This window comes from Eurosta solidaginis, chromosome 3 (assembly GCF_040869045.1).
Source record: "Eurosta solidaginis isolate ZX-2024a chromosome 3, ASM4086904v1, whole genome shotgun sequence".
Taxonomy (NCBI): domain Eukaryota; kingdom Metazoa; phylum Arthropoda; class Insecta; order Diptera; family Tephritidae; genus Eurosta; species Eurosta solidaginis.
Window position 1 is genome coordinate 41471273 of NC_090321.1, and position 19134 is coordinate 41490406.

The 19134-nt window shown below is 42.6% G+C and overlaps 1 protein-coding gene and 1 non-coding gene across 11 annotated transcripts in view; both read left to right on the forward strand.

The window, feature by feature from the left end:
• LOC137243612 (ecdysone receptor-like) overlaps window positions 1-19134 on the forward strand; it is a 641164-nt gene that overhangs the window by 195516 nt on the left and 426514 nt on the right. The window lies entirely within an intron of this gene.
• TRNAI-AAU (transfer RNA isoleucine (anticodon AAU)) lies at window positions 17264-17337 on the forward strand. Its single transcript has one exon. It is a non-coding gene; the product is annotated as a tRNA-Ile (tRNA).

Below are 19134 nucleotides of genomic sequence, written 5' to 3' on the forward strand. Positions count from 1 at the left end.
TATTGAGTCACAAAGACAAACGTCTGGACAAACATCCAAACATCCAAACATCCAAACATCCAAACATCCAAACATCTAAACATCCAAACATCCAAACATCTTAACATCCAAACTTTCCCATTTATAATATATACTAGCCTTTACCCGCGGCCCCGTCCGCAAGGAGAAAATGAAATATGTGGGCTATTCACGTTAGCCTGCTTATAAAGTTATCTGTTTAAAATTTTTTTTCTGTCTAATGCATTTTATTTTTGTAATTGAGTAAAAAAAAGAACTTTATGAGCTGATAACCTGATAGGATCCCAAAATGATAACGAAATTATCCAGAAAAAGCCACGAAATAACCCCGACGCTATCGCGGACGGATCCCGAAAACCATCCAGAAACGCCCCGGAAGTGTTTCCAAAAGTTCCCGAAGTAGTCCCAAAAAAACCCGTAATGACAAAGACACGATTCTAGACTTATCCAGATAACCACACAGAAATGATGCCTGAAGGGTACCAAATTGATCCCGAAATAGTCCCGAAAAAGTTCCGAAATTACCCTGACGGGCTCCCGGACGGATCTCAGAAACCATCCAGAAAATATCCAGGAAGGGTCCCTAAATTATCCCGACTAACTCCAGAAAAAGTTCCGAAATGGCTCCGAGGGGATCCACGATGGATCGCGAAAACCATACAGAAATGATTCCGGAAGGATTCCAAAATGATCCCGAAATAGTCCGGAATTCACCCAGATGGGATCCCGCACAGATCCAGAAATGATCCCGGAAGGGTGCAAAAACTATCCCGCAAAAGTAACAAAAAATCCCGAAATGGCTCCTACGGCATCCCGGACGGATCCAGAAATGATCTCGGAAGGGTCCCAAAATGATCCCAAAATGGTCCCGAAATGACCCTGATGGATCCGGCAAACCATCAAGAAATTATGCCGAAAGGGTCCCAAAATGATCCCGAAATAATACAGAAAAAGTCAAGAAACGACCCCTAGAGGATCCCCAAATGATCCCGTATTAGCCCCGAAAAGGTCCCGAAATAACCCCGACGGGATCCCGGACAAATCCCGAAAACCATCCAGAAATGATGCCGGAAGGAATCCCAAATGAAGTGACGCCGGAAAGGTCCTCAAATGATCACCTAATAGTCCCGAAATGACCCTTAAGGGGTCATGGACGGATCCCATAAACCATCCAGAAATGATCCCGATATATTCCCGAAGAAGTCTCGAAATGATCCTGACGGGATCTCGAACGCACCCCTAAATGACCCTGACGGGATCCCGGACAGATCCCGAAATCCATCCAGAAATGATCTTGGGAGGGACCCCAAATGATCCCGAAAAAGTCCCGCAATGATTCCGAGGGGATCCTGATCGGATACCGATAATCATCTAGAAGTGATGCCGGAAAGGTCCTCAGATGATCACCTAATACCAAAATGACCCTGACGGCATCCCGGACTGATCCCAAAATCCATCCAGAAATGATCTTGGGAAGGTCCCAAAATTATCCCGAAATAGTCTCGGAAAAGTTCAGAAATTACCCTGACGGGTTCCCGGATGAATCCTGAAAGCCATCTCTAAATGATCCCGAAAAAGTCCCGAAATGACCCTGACTGGACCCCGAAAGGATTCCGAAAACTATCCAGAAATGATGCCGGAAAGGTCCTCAAATGAACCCCTAATAGTCCTGAAATGACAGTGACGGCATCCCGAACGGATCCCGACAACTATCTAGAAATGATGCCGAAAGGGCCCGCAAATGATCCCGTATTAGTCGATAAAAAGTCCCGAAATGAACCCGACGGGATGCCGGACGAATCCCAAAAACCATCCAGAAATGATTTTGGAAGGGACCCCAATGATCCCGAAAAAGTCCCGCAATAATTCCGACGGGATCCTGAGCGGATACCGAAAACCATCCAGAAGTAATGCCGAAAAGGTCCTCAAATGATCACCTAATAGTCCCAAAATGACCCTGACGGCATCCCGGACAGATCCCGAAATCCATCCAGAAATGATCTTGGGAGGGTCCCAAAATTATCCCGAAATAGTCTGGGAAAAGTCCAGAAATTACCCTGACGGATACCGGACGAATCCTGAAAACCAATCTTAAATGATGCCGAAAAAGTCCCGAAATGACCCTGATGGGACCCGGAAAGGATCCCGAAAACTAACCAGAAATGATGCCGGAAAGGTCCTCAAATGATCTCCCAATAGTTCCGAAAAGACCCTGACGGGATCCCGAACGGATCCCGACAACTATCCAGAAATGATACCGAAAGGGCCCGCAAATGATCCCGTATTAGTCGAGAAAAAGTCCCGAAATGACCCCAACGGGATGCCGGACGAATCCCAAAAACCATCCAGAAATGATTTTGGAAGGGACCCCAATGATCCCGAAAAAGTTCCGCAATTATTCCGACGGGAATCTGAACGGATACCGAAAACCATCCAGAAGTGATGCCGCAACGGTCCTCAAATGCTCACCTAATAGTCCCAAAATGACCCTGAGGGCATCCCGGACAAATCCCGAAATCCATCCAGAAATGATCTTGCGAAGGTCCCAAAATGATCCCGAAATAGTCTCGGAAAAGTCCAGAAATTACCCTGACGGGTTCCCGGACGAATCCTGAAAGCCATCCTTAAATGATCCCGAAAAAGCCCCGAAATGACCCTGACGGGATCCCGAAAGGATTCCAAAAACTATCCAGAAATGATGCCGGAAAGGTCCTCAAATGATCCCCTAATAGTTCCGAAATGACCGTGACGGGATCCCGAACGGATCCCGACAACTATCCAGAAATTATGCCGAAAGGGTCCGCAAATGATCCCGTATTAGTCGAGAAAAATTCCCGAAATGACCCCGACGGGATCCCGGACGAATCCCAAAAACCATCCAGAAATGATGCCGGTAGGTATCCCAAATAATCCCGAAATAATCCCGAAATGACCTCGTCGGCATCCCGGACGGATACCGAAAATTATCCAGAAATGATGCCGGAAAGGTCCACAAATGATCCCCTAATAGTCCCGAAATTACCCTGATGGGATCCCGGACGGATCCCGAAAACCATCCAGAAATGATGCCGGAAGAGCCCCCAAATGATCCCGAAAAAGTCACCAAATGACCCCGACGATATCCCGGACGGATCCCGAAAACCATCCAGAAATGATGCCGGATGAGCCCCAAAATGATCCCGAAAAAGTCCCGAAATTACCCCGACGGGATCCCGGACGGATCCCGAAAACCATCCAGAAATGATGCCGGATGAGCCCCAAAATGATCCCGAAAAAGTCCCCAAATGACCCCGACGAGATCCCGGACGGATCCCGAAAACCATCCAGAAATGATGCCGGAAGAGCCCCCAAATGATCCCGAAAAAGTCACCAAATGACCCCGACGATATCCCGGACGGATCCCGAAAACCATCCAGAAATGATGCCGGAAGAGCCCTCAAATGATCCCGAAAAAGTCCCCATATGACCCCGACGAGATTCCGCACGGATCCCGAAAACCATCCAGAAATGATGACGGAAGGGTCCCCAAATGATCGCGAAATAGTGCCGAAATGATTCCGGAATAGTCCCGAAAATGTGCCAAAATAACCCCGACGGGATCCCGGACGGATCCCGTAAACTATACAGAAATGATCTCGGAAGGGTCCCAAAATGATCCCGAAATAGTCCCGAAAAAGTCCCGAAATTACCCCGGCGTAATCCCGGACCGATCCCGAAAACCATCCAGAAATGATCCCGGAAGGGTCTCGATATGACCCTTAAGGGATTACAAATAAGGTGAAGCTAATTATAAAACCATGTTAATAAGGCAGCAGGCGCATTGGAGCGAATAAAAAGTTAGATAGAAACATACAGGTAAAGCTAATAAAAGCGTGCTAATAAAAACAATTGATGGAGGGCGGATGGCGGGAGTAGAGGAGAGGACCACTGATCGTTCCTCCAAAATTGTCTAGATCTCGTTCTGTATGTACCAGATACCAAAAACTATTGATTTAGGAGAAAATTTAGATTGAGTTATAACAATTTATGGATTTTACACCAGAGGGGGAGATAAAGGGGGGCGGGCGGAGGGTGTCACTGCTTACTTTGTAAGCCCTCGACTTATTTGACCCCTTGAGTCTGTGATATTGGTGAAGGCCAGTATACGTAAAGTTATAACGTGTAAAAATTATGAAAAATAATTTCTCGAAGGGTCGTGGGACCCCCACCCCTCTTTCCATGTTCGAAAAAAATTTCGCAAGTAGACTACTGTCTGTGTCCCAAATTTCATCAAAATCCGTGTAGCCATTCTGGCGTGATTCAGTCGCAAAGACGAAAAAATATAATAATTAAATTATAACTGTTCCTAGGGGGCGGGGACCACGCCCCGTTTCAAAAATATATAGCTAGTAGATCCTTCTAGACTATTGGCTATATGTGTGCAAAATTTCATCCAAATCGGTCCAGCCGTTCTTGCGTTATTGAGTCACAAAGACAAACGTCTGGACAAACATCCAAACATCCAAACATCCAAACATCCAAACATCCAAACATCTAAACATCCAAACATCCAAACATCTTAACATCCAAACTTTCCCATTTATAATATATACTAGCCTTTACCCGCGGCCCCGTCCGCAAGGAGAAAATGAAATATGTGGGCTATTCACGTTAGCCTGCTTATAAAGTTATCTGTTTAAAATTTTTTTTCTGTCTAATGCATTTTATTTTTGTAATTGAGTAAAAAAAAGAACTTTATGAGCTGATAACCTGATAGGATCCCAAAATGATAACGAAATTATCCAGAAAAAGCCACGAAATAACCCCGACGCTATCGCGGACGGATCCCGAAAACCATCCAGAAACGCCCCGGAAGTGTTTCCAAAAGTTCCCGAAGTAGTCCCAAAAAAACCCGTAATGACAAAGACACGATTCTAGACTTATCCAGATAACCACACAGAAATGATGCCTGAAGGGTACCAAATTGATCCCGAAATAGTCCCGAAAAAGTTCCGAAATTACCCTGACGGGCTCCCGGACGGATCTCAGAAACCATCCAGAAAATATCCAGGAAGGGTCCCTAAATTATCCCGACTAACTCCAGAAAAAGTTCCGAAATGGCTCCGAGGGGATCCACGATGGATCGCGAAAACCATACAGAAATGATTCCGGAAGGATTCCAAAATGATCCCGAAATAGTCCGGAATTCACCCAGATGGGATCCCGCACAGATCCAGAAATGATCCCGGAAGGGTGCAAAAACTATCCCGCAAAAGTAACAAAAAATCCCGAAATGGCTCCTACGGCATCCCGGACGGATCCAGAAATGATCTCGGAAGGGTCCCAAAATGATCCCAAAATGGTCCCGAAATGACCCTGATGGATCCGGCAAACCATCAAGAAATTATGCCGAAAGGGTCCCAAAATGATCCCGAAATAATACAGAAAAAGTCAAGAAACGACCCCTAGAGGATCCCCAAATGATCCCGTATTAGCCCCGAAAAGGTCCCGAAATAACCCCGACGGGATCCCGGACAAATCCCGAAAACCATCCAGAAATGATGCCGGAAGGAATCCCAAATGAAGTGACGCCGGAAAGGTCCTCAAATGATCACCTAATAGTCCCGAAATGACCCTTAAGGGGTCATGGACGGATCCCATAAACCATCCAGAAATGATCCCGATATATTCCCGAAGAAGTCTCGAAATGATCCTGACGGGATCTCGAACGCACCCCTAAATGACCCTGACGGGATCCCGGACAGATCCCGAAATCCATCCAGAAATGATCTTGGGAGGGACCCCAAATGATCCCGAAAAAGTCCCGCAATGATTCCGAGGGGATCCTGATCGGATACCGATAATCATCCAGAAGTGATGCCGGAAAGGTCCTCAGATGATCACCTAATACCAAAATGACCCTGACGGCATCCCGGACTGATCCCAAAATCCATCCAGAAATGATCTTGGGAAGGTCCCAAAATTATCCCGAAATAGTCTCGGAAAAGTTCAGAAATTACCCTGACGGGTTCCCGGACGAATCCTGAAAGCCATCTCTAAATGATCCCGAAAAAGTCCCGAAATGACCCTGACTGGACCCCGAAAGGATTCCGAAAACTATCCAGAAATGATGCCGGAAAGGTCCTCAAATGAACCCCTAATAGTCCTGAAATGACAGTGACGGCATCCCGAACGGATCCCGACAACTATCTAGAAATGATGCCGAAAGGGCCCGCAAATGATCCCGTATTAGTCGATAAAAAGTCCCGAAATGAACCCGACGGGATGCCGGACGAATCCCAAAAACCATCCAGAAATGATTTTGGAAGGGACCCCAATGATCCCGAAAAAGTCCCGCAATAATTCCGACGGGATCCTGAGCGGATACCGAAAACCATCCAGAAGTAATGCCGAAAAGGTCCTCAAATGATCACCTAATAGTCCCAAAATGACCCTGACGGCATCCCGGACAGATCCCGAAATCCATCCAGAAATGATCTTGGGAGGGTCCCAAAATTATCCCGAAATAGTCTGGGAAAAGTCCAGAAATTACCCTGACGGATACCGGACGAATCCTGAAAACCAATCTTAAATGATGCCGAAAAAGTCCCGAAATGACCCTGATGGGACCCGGAAAGGATCCCGAAAACTAACCAGAAATGATGCCGGAAAGGTCCTCAAATGATCTCCCAATAGTTCCGAAAAGACCCTGACGGGATCCCGAACGGATCCCGACAACTATCCAGAAATGATACCGAAAGGGCCCGCAAATGATCCCGTATTAGTCGAGAAAAAGTCCCGAAATGACCCCAACGGGATGCCGGACGAATCCCAAAAACCATCCAGAAATGATTTTTGAAGGGACCCCAATGATCCCGAAAAAGTTCCGCAATTATTCCGACGGGAATCTGAACGGATACCGAAAACCATCCAGAAGTGATGCCGCAACGGTCCTCAAATGCTCACCTAATAGTCCCAAAATGACCCTGAGGGCATCCCGGACAAATCCCGAAATCCATCCAGAAATGATCTTGCGAAGGTCCCAAAATGATCCCGAAATAGTCTCGGAAAAGTCCAGAAATTACCCTGACGGGATCCCGAAAGGATTCCAAAAACTATCCAGAAATGATGCCGGAAAGGTCCTCAAACGATCCCCTAATAGTTCCGAAATGACCGTGACGGGATCCCGAACGGATCCCGACAACTATCCAGAAACTATGCCGAAAGGGTCCGCAAATGATCCCGTATTAGTCGAGAAAAAGTCCCGAAATGACCCCGACGGGATCCCGGACGAATCCCAAAAACCATCCAGAAATGATGCCGGTAGGTATCCCAAATGATCCCGAAATAATCCCGAAATGACCTCGTCGGCATCCCGGACGGATACCGAAAATTATCCAGAAATGATGCCGGAAAGGTCCACAAATGATCCCCTAATAGTCCCGAAATTACCCTGATGGGATCCCGGACGGATCCCGAAAACCATCCAGAAATGATGCCGGAAGAGCCCCCAAATGATTCCGAAAAAGTCCCCAAATGACCCCGACGATATCCCGGACGGATCCCGAAAACCATCCAGGAATGATGCCGGAAGAGCCCCCAAATGATCCCGAAAAAGTCCCCAAATGACCCCGACGAGATCCCGCACGGATCCCGAAAACCATCCAGAAATGATGCCGGAAGAGCCCCAAATGATCCCGAAAAAGTCCCCAAATGACCCCGACATACTCCAGAAAAGGTTCCGAAATGGCTCCGAGGGAATCAACGACGGATCGCGAAAACCATACAGAAATGATTCCGGAAGGATCCCAAAATGATCCCGAAATAGTCCGGAAATGACCCAGATGGGATCCCGCACAGATCCAGAAATGATCCCGGAAGGGTCCAAAAACTATCCCGGAAAAGTAACAAAAAATCCCGAAATGGCTCCTACGGCATCCCGGACGGATCCAGAAATGATCTCGGAAAGGTCCCCAAATGATACCAAAATGGTCCCGAAATGGCCCTGATGGATCCGGCAAACCATCAAGAAATTATGCCGGAAGGGTCCCCAAATGATCCCGAAATAAAACAGAAAAAGTCACGAAACGACCCCTAGAGGATCCCCAAATGATCCCGTATTAGCCCCAAAAAAGTCCCAAAATGACCCTGACGGGTTCCCGAAAGGATTCCGAAAACAATACAGAAATGATGCCGGAAAGGTCCTCAAATGATCCCCTAATAGTCCCGAAATGACCGTGACGGGATCCCGACAACTATCCAGAAATGATGCCGAAAGGGTTCGCAAATGATCCCGTATTAGTCGAAAAAAAGTCCCGAAAGGACCACGACGGGATCCCGGACGAATCCCAAAAACCATCCAGAAATGATGCCGGTAGGTATCCCAAATGATCCCGAAATAGTCCCGAAATGACCTCGTCGGCATCCCGGACGGATCCCGAAAATTATCCAGAAATGATGCCGGAAAGGTTCCCAAATGATCCCCTAATAGTCCCGAAATTACTCTAATGGGATCCCGGACGGATCCCGAAAACCATCCAGAAATGATGCCGAAAGGGTTCCCAAATGATCCCGTATTAGTCGCGAAAAAGTCCCGAAATGACCTCGACAGGATCCCGGACGGATCCCGAAAACCATCCAGAAATGATGCCGGATGAGCCCCAAAATGATCCCGAAAAAGTCCCCAAATGACCCCGACGAGATCCCGGACGGATCCCGAAAGCCATCCAGAAATGATGCCGGAAGAGCCCCCAAATGATCCCGAAAAAGTCCCCAAATGACCCCGACGATATCCCGGACGGATCCCGAAAACCATCCAGAAATGATGCCGGAAGAGCCCTCAAATGATCCCGAAAAGTCCCCATATGACCCCGACGAGATCCCGCACGGATCCCGAAAACCATCCAGTAATGATGCCGGAAGGGTCCCCAAATGATCGCGAAATAGTCCCGAAATGATTCCGGAATAGTCCCGAAAATGTTCCAAAATAACCCCGACGGGATCCCGGACGGATCCCGTAAACTATACAGAAATGATCCCGGAAGGGTCCCAAAATGATCCCGAAATAGTCCCGAAAAAGTCCCGAAATTACCCCGGCGTAATCCCGGACCGATCCCGAAAACCATCCAGAAATGATCCCGGAAGGGTCTCGATATGACCCTTAAGGGATTACAAATAAGGTGAAGCTAATTATAAAACCATGTTAATAAGGCAGCAGGCGCATTGGAGCGAATAAAAAGTTAGATAGAAACATACAGGTAAAGCTAATAAAAGCGTGCTAATAAAAACAATTGATGGAGGGCGGATGGCGGGAGTAGAGGAGAGGACCACTGATCGTTCCTCCAAAATTGTCTAGATCTCGTTCTGTATGTACCAGATACCAAAAATTATTGATTTAGGAGAAAATTTAGATTGAGTTATAACAATTTATGGATTTTACACCAGAGGGGAGATAAAGGGGGCGGGCGGAGGGTGTCACTGCTTACTTTGTAAGCCCTCGACTTATTTGACCCCTTGAGTCTGTGATATTGGTGAAGGCCAGTATACGTAAAGTTATAATGTGTAAAAATTATGAAAAATAATTTCTCGAAGGGTCGTGGGACCCCACCCCTCTTTCCATGTTCGAAAAAAATTTCGCTAGTAGACTACTGTCTGTGTCCCAAATTTCATCAAAATCCGTGTAGCCATTCTGGCGTGATTCAGTCGCAAAGACGAAAAAATATAAAAATTAAATTATAACTGTTCCTAGGGGGCGGGGACCACGCCCCTTTTGAAAAATATATAGCTAGTAGATCCTTCTAGACTATTGGCTATATGTGTGCAAAATTTCATCCAAATCGGTCCAGCCGTTCTTGCGTTATTGAGTCACAAAGACAAACGTCTGGACAAACATCCAAACATCCAAACATCCAAACATCCAAACATCCAAACATCCAAACATCTAAACATCCAAACATCCAAACATCCAAACATCTTAACATCCAAACTTTCCCATTTATAATATATATTAGATTAGATTTATTTATTATTTAAAGTCGACGACAAACTATGGTCGACTGCATAATATAAAAGATATATAAATATACAACTCAAAAGATAAAATTTAAGATATATCGAGATTTCAACAATGTTATATTACAAACAAAGAAATATTAATGAACATTACTCTTTAATTTCAGAATATAATAATAATAAGAAATATGAGCAGAAATAAGAACTTATGCCGAAATCTTAAACTGGCGGAATGCATCAGATTCCGCTCAGCATGATTTCGGAATGCAGTGGATTCCAATCTTCCTGTTGGAATGCAACAAGATTCCAATCAGCATGTCATGGGAATCCGGCAGTGCTAAGAGTAGTGTAATGAGGATACGCCATCACAAGGCATAAAAAAGTAACATGACCTGTGTTGTTGGAATGCACCGGATTCCAATTAGCTCGATGCCAGACGCATAAGATTATACTGCCCGAATGCATACGATTCCGGTCAGTGACTCATGAAAAAGCATGTTTTTTACGTTGTTGGAATGCACCAGATTCCAATCAACACAGTACGGTCTTGTTCCTTCTTAATGATACATGTTGATAAATGTTCCTCCATCCTTAAGCAAGATAGTTCCTGTCTTTTATGGAAGGAATAAAATGCCGGCAAATTAAATTATCTTGTATCTCTTAAATTAGATAGGCAAGTATTGCATTACGTATAGTGGCAAAAGTACATTCAAGACTGATACAGTTATACAAGTCATTGTAGTGCGCGCACCAGATAAGAAGAGGATTATTTTTAGCAAAGTTTCGTCGACAAAGGGGTAAATAGAAAGGAACGTAGTGTCTGGATACTCTAGGGGGAACCGCAAAAAACAAGCGACTGAGGAGGTCCGCAGAATCAATTTCTCCAATAATGAGATTATGGATGAACAATACCCCCAGTAATATTCTCCGATTTTCCAGAGTGGGGAAGTTAATAAGAAGAAGTCTACTTCTGTATGGAGGAAGGTGGAGACTTGAGTCCCAATTAAGGCCGCGCAATGCAAATATCAAAAATTGCTTTTGAACTGACTGAAGACGCTTTATATGCTTTTGAGAAACAGGGGACCAAACGCATGAGCAATACTCGAGTATTGGACGAACAAGCGATGTGTAAAGAACCTTAGTGAGGTACGGATCATCGAACTCTTTAGCCCATCTTTTAACAAATCCAAGTAAACCCAACGCTTTATTGGCTATAGATGAAATATGCATGTTAAAATTCAATTTCGGATCAAAAGGGACACCTAGATCATTTGCAATAGATATACGCTCCAAAGGCGTACCATCTATTACATAAGATTTCAATGCTGGCTTCACTCGGTGAAATGTCATATGCTTACATTTAGAGCAATTTAAAGCTAGTAAATTTGTTGTGCACCAACATTGGAACGAGTCCAAGTCGGCCTGAAGAAGATCCAAGGAATTCAAATCGGTAGGACAGTAAGTGTAGCAAAGTTTTACATCATCCGCATACATTATAGTATGGGAATATAATATTGTCTGTGGCAAGTCATTAATGAAAAGGGCAAAGAGCAAAGGGCCTAGATGACTTCCCTGGGGTACGCCGGAGGAAACTCCGAACGATTCCGACAGATTGCACTTTAACAGGACTTTTTGGGTCCGGTTAGAAAGATAGCTTTTTAGTCACATTAATAGGTGAAACGGAAAGCCCAGTAAATCAAGCTTATGAAAAAGCAACTCATGGTTGACGGTATCAAATGCTTTGCTGAAGTCCGTGTAGATGACATCCGTTTGCTTGTTGGCTAAAAATCCTTCCATAACTATAGAGGTGAATACAAGCAAATTTGTAGTGGTTGAACTTTGACGAATAAAACCGTGTTGGCATGGAGATAAAATACTAGAACACTGATATTGGAGTTGACTAGTAACAATCTGTTCAAAGAATTTTGGAATGACTGAAAGTTTAGCAATACCCCTGTAGTTTTCAACTTTTGACCTACCCTTTTTTATGCAGGGGTATAATAAATGACTGTTTCCAAAGTGCCGGGAATGACGCAGATCCCAGAGATAGCTCAAATAATTTTAAAATAGGCTCATACATGTTTTCGGCGCAATACCTAAGCACGCAACTAGGAACACCGTCCGGTCCAGGAGAAAAGGTGGGCTTCAAAGATTGAAGACTCTGAAGAACAATATTACCATCAATAGCAGGATTCCTAATGTAATTCCAGCTATCTAAGCGATAGGGATATTGACCGGAATGAAAACCACTCAGAAAATAGTTCAGCAACGTCGTCATCAGTGCAAGCTTTTTTACCTCCAAAGGTTAATGAGGAAGGATACCCAGAAGTTTTCCGCTTTGAATTTACGAAACTGTAAAACTTTTTTGAATTTCTAAAAAATTGGGTTTTACAACAACTCAAGTAATTTTTATAAAAAAGCTGATTAAGACGATGAAATTTAGAACGAGCTATTAGATATTTAGAGAGGTCTGCAGATGCTCCAGATTTCTTGAATCTCTTATAAAGCCTAGATTTAATGTTATTAAGTCTGATAAGTTGCCTTGAAAACCAAGGGGGCTTATTCGAACATAGGGTATAGCGAGTAGGAATGCAGGTATCAAACAAGCCATCAAGCGTACTGTAAAATATAGATATAGCCGAATCGACATCAGTGCAAGCATAGAGATCCGACCAATCATGGGAAGCCAACAGATCATTGAGCATAATGAAATTCGCTTTGTAGAAGCATCTAGATCGGGGACGAGACTGTACTTGAATCCTACGGGGTAGGCTGATATCAAGTGATATCTCTAGCGTAGGGTGAAGAGGGTCTTCTGGAAGGGATAAAGGTGGTATTTGCGTAAGGGCAGTACCCACCGAGCCATCCACAAATACTAAATCCAGCATTTTATTTCCACTATTTGGAACATTGTTAATCTGTAAAAGAGATGAGTCTAACAAGCAATTGAGAAACTCATGTTGAGCAGTGGGAGTTAAAAAGTTTGAATCACTTATATTAACCCAACTAACTGTTGGCAAGTTAAAGTCACCAACAACAACAATTCGATCGTTATCTCCCAACTGCGAATGCAAATCGCAGATGGCCGAGCTATGACTAGCATAAACATCCATATCCGAACGAGGTGGTATATACGAACAGCAAACAATTACGCTATAGCTACCGAATGAAAGCCTAACTGCTATGAATTCGATATGAGAGATATTGTCCAGCGAAATCAACTCAGATGATAGGTTAGATTCAACAGCAATAAGGACACCTCCCGCTCTAGAGATGCGATCACGCCGATAAACAGCATATTTATTTGAAAAAACCTCAGAATTGTAATTATCAGGCTTTAGCCAGGTCTCCGTAAAAGCTACAACTTGTGCAGAAAAGTTGAAAGAATTAAGGAAGAATGGAACAAGTTTTGATCGTAAACTACGAACATTTTGGTAATTAATGAGAAGACGGGACAGATCAGCAATTACCTTTGTGTTGTTATTACTGTGTTCGTCATACCGTTTTTTGGCTGTAATAAAACAGGTTCGGCCCTCGCCTTTCTTGTGAACAAGTGAACCACAGTATGCTTAGGCCAAAAAGAGGAATCAAGTACCTTATCGAAATATTCATCTGAAAGGGATATTTTAAATGAGGAGATGTCTCTCTCATATTTAAAATTAAATTTATACACATTGATGTTACTAGTGGGTGCAACACCAAGTTTAGAGCAAACGTAATGAGCAATGTCATTTTCAGTAAGCGAGGCGTGTAATTGGGACACAAATACAGCCCTGCGAGGTGGCACGGCAGTCACCTGCAAAGGAGTAGCGGATAGCGCACCAGAGAGCTGGGAAGGTGCGGCCGTTATAGAACAGTTGACAGAAAACGCATTGCTTGACCTAGCGTTGGTTATCGAGCCCGTCAAAGAAGTACTATTTTTTTCAGGTACACTTGTATCGCTAGCAACAACCCCAGTATCGGTAACTGTTATTGTTGCAGCTAAAGATACCGGTGGAGGTGTAGAATGAATTGGGGAGTCCAGCGAAATCAACATTGGTGACGTAGAAGAAACGGCCGCAAAGGTACCACTATTAGTTCGGGCATCGTTTAATTTGCCAGAGATCGTCTCACTGGAAGTCTCGACACAGCCTTGTGGAGATTCTTGTGGAGATTCCTGAGCTGCATTGTTCATAGCGTCTTTGGTAAGCCTGTTCGTATCAGTCAACGCGGTTGAAGGGACATTCGTAGGAGGACAGCTTTGCTGCCCCTGACTCGAAGGCAAGTTGGAGTCATTGTTGAGCATACATTTCTTACGTTTTGGGGATTCAGATATCACTTTCAATTTTTTAAAGTGAGCCTCCATCGTTTTGAATCTTTCGTTAAGGTCACGAAACCCAATAAAAATGTTGTTGAACTCTTTCTGAGTTTGCCTCATAAAAGCTCGCATGTCATTTTCTACGGAACGACAATCATGACATGTCCAGTTCAGTCCAATTTTGCTGGATATTAGGTCAACCACCCGACCACCTATGTGAGAGAAACCGGCACAGATAACATGAGCCATATTATCACAGAGTCAACAACAAACATAAGTATCACCACGGGAAATTTTCTTTTGATTGGTGCACTTCTTGACACAGCAATCCAACATAATTGCAAAGTTAAACAAACCCAAAAGAAAAATAGGCAAAGGAAACTATAAGTATAGGATAAATTGAACAGCTGTTCGAAAAATATGGACGAGAGTTATTTTGGATCACTGGATGCAAATCGCAAGACAGCGTATAGCTAGCAGCGAACACAACAGAAAGCAAAAAAGGCACACAATGACTTGCTAATAGCAGCTACCAACAAAAAGGTATGCAGTTATCACAAATATTTGTGAAAATCTATGATATATGAACACACAGACTGAATGTTTAAATTGCACAAAAAGCCACTATGTATATTGCACTGTGTAAGGATTTAATACGAAATTAAACTTATAAACTGTTTTCTATTATATTAATGAATATTTATAAAAGATAAAACTTGTTTACAAAGTAAAAAGAATAACAATTCAAGGAGCGATCAAAAACACGTCCGCGCACGGCAATGTATTCACATATTTACGTATGCATGTATATGGCAACATAGGTACTTTCGTACCAGGGATGCACCTTAACGTTAAGCTAAACGTTTATCAAAAAATTTCCACCGTTTCCGTTGAAACACTTGAAATATTATCGATAAAGAAATTATCAAGATAAATTGTATCTCGTTTTTAACCGAAACGAAAAGCTTTCGTTAACGTTAAAAACGTTAACAAAAACGTGATACTTTATGTTTGAATTGTGCTGGCAACGCTATAGCCATGGTGAAGCCGTAAGGTGGCAACAACGAGCGCACATACACACACAAACTCTATGTAATTTGTTTGTGTAATTCGTTGGTGGTAATGTCAAAAATACTCTGGGAAATGTTCGTACTGTCAAAATTCATGAGAAAAGTTGCAATCAGCTTGGCTAATGCTTTCACCTTTAATGACTCCGCCATCAATCAGCTTTGCCAGCATAGTTTGAAATTAATAATCAACATAAACGATTTGATTTCGTTTTGATATGGCAGAAAACGAAACGAAATCATTTAGTTAATTTGACGATCTTAACGTTAATAAACGAAACGAAATGACTTCGTTTCGTTTATTAACGTTGATTATCGTAACGAAATGATATCGTTTCGTTGGTTAAGCATGCCTGTTTCGTACAAAGGTGTCGCAACAACTTTTTTTGTTCATTTGACTACTAAAACGGTCAATTACGAATCAACTGTTTTTGTGCGTAGTTGATTCAACATCTTGTTGCGATGGATGAAAAATTACAGAAATTTCGGTTGATTTTACCAGTCTTTTTCTTTCAGTGTAGTCACTTCTACTTTTCTGTTCGCTACTGTATGTGCAGATAAGATAAACTAAAACTATGCTAAAATGGTAATCAGATGACAACTCTAAATTGTTAGGCGGGTAGCGCAAAAGCAAGAGAGGTTCATTAGACAGTTGAATGCACCATATAAATAAATGGCATTTGCCTTTGTTTTTGTACACAGCCCATGAGTGCATATATGCGCATTTGTACACAACTAATATGGTGGTGTGATGGTAGCGTGTTCCGCCGACCACACCGAGGATCCTGGGTTCACGCCCCAGGCAAAGCAACATCAAAATTTTAGAAACAAGATTTCTCATTAGAAGTAAATTTTTCTAAGTGGGGTTGCTCCTCGACAGTGTTTGGCAAGCACTTCGAGTGCCATGAAAAGCTCTCAGAGAAAATTCATCTGCTTTGCAGATGCCGTTCGGAGTCGGCATAAAACGAGTAGCTCCCATCCCGCCAATTTGAAGGAAAAATTAAAAAGGAGCACGACGCAAATTGGAAGAGAAGCTCGGCCTTAAATCTCTTCATTTATTTATTTATCCCTAAATTCAAGGTTGTGGTACGATGGGTTTATGTTGATAAGTTGCAAAACTAACGCGACTTTGAGGTGACTACAGGTGGTTGTTTACAACTTTGAAAGGCAATGAAAAGGCCCACCGTTTGAACTAGTGGACCGAGGTCTGATTTCCACGATACTATAGGCCAAGGGTGTCATTTCGGATTTTTTTTGTCAACAACGACAGGACGGTCATGCTAGGAGTGTAGATTTGAATAACACTCCCTAGAGAAAAGGGATTAAAGAGATTTACAAAATATAATCGAAACAACTGTCGCTTTGTCCGTACTGATGCCGTGCTGATTAAATTTTCACAAAATATTTAGTAAGTAATAAGTGACTAAGAATTCGTTATAATTATTATTTTTATGATATTTAATCAATTAAAATATATTTCCTAGAAAGCCGTAACAAAATATTTGACTTTTACTTTTAAAATTTTATGTTTTTTTTAATCTCTTTAGTTGATTAAATTTTTCTATGAGTAATTGTAATCTGAATTACCCAAATTAACGATTATACCGTTGTTAGGGGCATATTATGTATAACGCAACGAGTCGCATTTTCTCGTGTGAGCCTTCATTCTCTTCAGTGAGTGAAAGTAAACCTGATGGCCTTTGTGAAATTTTTATAGGGGTTATTCTGAATGCCAGTGACAGCGATGCTAAGTGTCACGGCGCCATACATAATATGGCCCTTAATCTAAAAAAATTTCGTTTACGCTATCAATCTTATAAACCAGTTTTTAATTTATTTATTGACCAATACTCTTTGTGCAACTTACACTTTATTTAGCCTGCGATCATCTGGCCCATTAGCTCAGTTGGTTAGAGCGTCGTGCTAATAACGCGAAGGTCGCGGGTTCGATCCCCTCATGGGCCATTTTAAGCACTTTTTTAAATAATTAATATGTAAAACATAAAAACCCAAATGAACAGCTGCTTTGCTTTAATAAATGAAAAAAATTGTTTAAGTTTTTATCAAACCTCCTTTACATTCATTCGTTAATAGGCGCATATTTGCGTAATAATTGATCTAGGGATTTCAAGTCAGCAACGACTTTTCCTAAAAAAATCGTGACCGCCTTTTCTTCTGTTGTCAAATCAGCGCCCTAAAAGATTGCCCATTAAGCCTTAATGTCTTCTTTTGTTCTTAAAACCCTGTCCACAGATTTAGAGAATGCTTCCTAGCCTACTTTGTTGGCATTTAAGTCACCAAACCAACGGTGGAATAATGCTTGTGGGCACGCCCTTTCCTATTTGGTTGTTTGGTTTAAGTAGAGGGTCATTCCAGCGAAGAAGACACTACGGGTTAATAATTTCAAGAGTTAATATTTTCAATCCGAGAAAGTGAGCACGAAAACTGATCACATATTCGAAACCCGGCGGCGTGCTATCGATTTATTATCGAAGCGTTAACGGTTTGTTATCGATAAAACGCGTTATCAACTAGTTATCGGTTCACTACCCATTCGCTATCGGTTTATTATCGCTGTACTATCCATAGACGATTTATCTATTTATCATCGAAGTGTTTAAATTTGTGATAGGTAACAAACTTTATCGATTTGTTATCGAAAATTTATTGATTTGTTATCGAAAATTTATCGATTTTTTTTTTCAAAAGATCAGCGATTTGTTAGCGAAAATATATGAATTTGTGATCGATCTGTTATAAAAAGTTTATCGACTTTCTACCCAAAAGTTATTGAGGCAAATATTCTACATTGATATTTTTTTTTACATTACTACTAGAAGACCCGGCAGACGTTGTTCTGCCCTAAATTTGGTATATCTGCATACATTTTAATAAGCTTTTTCCGTCTGACTCTGCCCTTCCGCCCTCTTCACTATTTCCTAATCCTTTTATTCACACCTCCCTCCGTCTTTTTCACTTCATCTATCTCCATCTTCGTCTCATTCTATCTCTTTCTCAATCTCCTTCTCCTTATCTCTTTTCTCTTCTCTCAATTCCTTCTCATTCTCCTGCATCCCTTATTGCCTGTCCCAGAGAGTGGTATGTATTTTATTCCAGTCCCAGTCCCGGTCCCACTCCGAGTCTCAGTCCCAGTCCTAGTCCTAAACCCAGTCCCAGTCCGTCTCTGGATAATATATTACTCTGTAGTAAAGCACTCATCAACAGCTTTCATTTGATATCCATATTGTATAAACACTGTCTAGGCATTCACTGGCCCACGTTTTGGCCTATATCTCGAGACTCTGTACGTCGATCGCAACCAAACCTATGTAGTAAGCACCGCGTGGGGTTTACGCAACTTGTGTGAAAGTTTGAACAACATCGACCGACGCATCTCTTCAAACACCGGCGACCAACTAACACACATTTTAGCCCTTCTTTATATATATATAGATTTTATTTTTCACATTTCACTATAATATTAACACGAAATGCAGATTTTCGTTGCTTTTGAATTTCGGCTTAAAAATTGCACATGGAACAACTAAAAACTCTCCTGAATTTAAAATGTCATAGTACCTCTAAATCGCGTATACGCCTGGTCAGTTCATAATATTTACATCACATGCGCGATTACCACACCATGCTTCCATTTGGGACCAAAATTCATCGAAAAAAAGGACCCAATCTTTAAACAAGTAAGGAAGGCTAAGTTGGGGTGTAACCGAACATTACATACTCAGCTGAGAGCTTTGGAGACAA